Genomic DNA, 3,124 nt, shown 5'->3' on the forward strand with positions numbered 1-3,124 from the left:
GATTACAAATCCATATGGGTTGTGTTCAACATTCAACTAAGAAAGAGGATAACCATTCCAAAACGTGTAACAATAAGTCGGCTCAATCCAATTACAAATCCATATGGGTTCTGTTCAGCATTCAACTAAGAAAGAGGATAACCAGTCATTTGTTGGATTAGAGGAAACACCAACATTCTCATGGAACAAGTTATCTAACTGAGGCTCTATATCCTTAGTGTTTAAACCTTAGGAAGCCTTACTTCTGCAACTTCTTCACACTAGAATGTTGTATGTAGGACTAATGGTAACAAAATTCATGCACAAAGGAGGAATATTTGAATGCCAAAATTGAAAACTATGATTAAGAAATGTGATTTATTATAAAAATCATTGATTAACCAAGAAATTAAGCAATGTGAATTTTGAATTTGAACAATAAATATTTTAAATCATAATATAACATGTCATAATAATAAAATCTGAAAATATACTTGAAATATTATGCACTCCACAATTTAATTTTAGAATAATAAATTTGGACTTTTGTGAATTTAACCTCTAATTTATGTAATTCAATTGAAAATAAAAAATGAGAGTGCAAATTTGAATTTTAAAATGCATACAAAATTAGATCTGAGGCAAGAAAATGGAATTAAGCATGAAAGATGTCAGGTTCACAAAAAATATAATGGTGTAATTTAGAATTAGGGTTTCACCAATTAAGTTAAAAAAAATCCAAACTAACCAAAATGATTGAAAGAGGAGGGAACCCAATAGATCTAACCTCAATCCAAATAAGGAAAGGGCTGAGATTTTGATTGGATTCGCTAGTTTTAGAATGGTTATCCTCTTTCTTAGTTGAATGTGGAATGTAGTTGTGAAATTAGGGTAAAAGTATGAATAATAGAAGTAAATTGTCACAAACAGACTACTACATATATTCCATAGAGCCACAAGATGAGATTTAGGCAAAAGAAGATGTTATTCCCAAAAAATCAGACTAATTTTTCAAGACCAAGTAGTACAGATCCACCCTGGGCCTCCAAATTTTCCATCGTTGAAAGATCAACTTGTTCATCACTATCGACTCTACCAGAATTCCTAAGTACAACTCCTACACCTCTTTCTTACACAGAGAATTATAGGAAATAGGTTGGGAATAGGGATTTACCTTAGGTCAAACCCTGGTTTTGGAATTAACCATGAAATTGAAATGATAAATGTAATGAAATTGAAACAACAATGTATACCTTGATGAAGTTTTGTTTAAACTTCACACATAGATTTTAGGGTTTCATGTAAAATGTCTTCATAAAATATTGACCATGGATGCCATCTTCAATACTTGAACTTGACTTCACTTCTGCTCCAATTCTTGATGAATGACCAATTTCTTAATCACTTGAATTGAATTAGGATCATAATTTTTGCCTCTTGAAAATGTTAAGTTTCGAACGAGAGGGGTAGACCTCCTTTTATACTCGACTACCTTAAAACAAATTAAATTTTTGAAGTAGGCCGACATGAGATCAAATTTTCTAATCAAATGAAATGACCATTGTAGGGCCCAAATTTGGGTCTTGATTAGGAGGACCAAGACACCCAATGCCCTGGTCCTGAAAAACCAAAACTTGGGATGACAGGGAGATAGGGGAAATGATGAAAATGTAAGTTTGATAGCGGGTGTGAGAAAAACCAGTACATACAGGCATCGAAAGTCAGAGTGCCAAAGTGAGGCCTAGGTGAGGACAAAATTGTAAGTGAGTACAATTTACAATAATACACAATTATAGATATTAAGGAAACAAAATTCAATACAAAAGTAATGCAATTTAAAAGTTAACCATAAAAAAATATTGTAAACTCACTAAGAATGAGATTGTAATTGTTTATTTCCAGTCTTCTTTGATTTGTTTGTCAACTTTTGAGAAATTATCTTTCTATCTAATAATTGATAATAGATTAATCAAACATTTGAATTTAAAATTTGCAAATTCACAATTTTATAATGAATGAATTGAAAGAGAAATTTATATTTAATACAAATTCACATCGAATGTTTGGTGCAGCCCACAAAATATAGCAATTGGTGTATGAACAATCACACACACACATGTGTATGTACGTGATTTTATCGAATTGAGATCCTACCCTTCTCAATGGACCACACGAATCATCAAAGAACAATTAATAAGGTTCAACTATAGTCCTAATAGAAGAGTTGAAGACTTTGATTGATTGTTCCCTTTATATATATGATTAGAATTGAGATTGTGAAGTGTGTGTGAATGAACTAGAATTAATGATAAGAAAATGATGAATTTCAATAATAAAAGTAAATCACAATTAAAAAAACCAATGAAAAAGACTAGATCTATAAAAAGGACACTTAAAGGAACCTAGGATAGAAACTGAGACTAAAAGTGCCTAATTGGTGTGTCGGGTTCCCTAGTTTGAGGGTGTCTATGCAAATAGAAATAAGAAAATTAATAGTCAAGAGGTCATGTAGGTCTATCTCTCCAAAATTCAGCTAAAAAATTCAGACATGTGTTTGCCACCTATTCCAAGAGTTTTCATCTATAAGTGATGCAGAGCATCATGGACCCCCCCACAATCACACTACAACTCTTCATTCTTTCTTCTTGTTTGTAACAATATTCACCTATCCAAGGCTTCCAAAATAATAATCCACCTTTAGATTCATTAAAGTCACCATATCTGATCACACGTTCAGGTTTCACATAACTTTTCCAATCTGCAACACTAGGATCAATCACAAGATCCCAAAACAAGGCCTTTCTTCCAACTCCCTAGACTCTACTCAATGCACCCAATCAAGGATAACAACCCAATGGCTTGTTAAAACACTTATAATTGTCTTAAAACACTTATTATATCTAAACTCAACACCCCAAACTTTTATTTTGTGGAGTTTTGACTCCTATCACCAAACTGCCCTTTCTAGGCTTCAATCCTACTAGCCCTTCAAATCGGGTAACTCATCAATAACTCAAAACTTTCTCATGAAACTTTCCCAAAAAATTACATATTTAGACACCCATTTGGAATTTATAAAACATATCCAAAAATAAGGTATAGGTACTTTGGACGAATTGTACCGACCAGCACCCTGCTACGCTTG

Source organism: Cryptomeria japonica, chromosome 8, assembly GCF_030272615.1.
Source record: "Cryptomeria japonica chromosome 8, Sugi_1.0, whole genome shotgun sequence".
Taxonomy (NCBI): domain Eukaryota; kingdom Viridiplantae; phylum Streptophyta; class Pinopsida; order Cupressales; family Cupressaceae; genus Cryptomeria; species Cryptomeria japonica.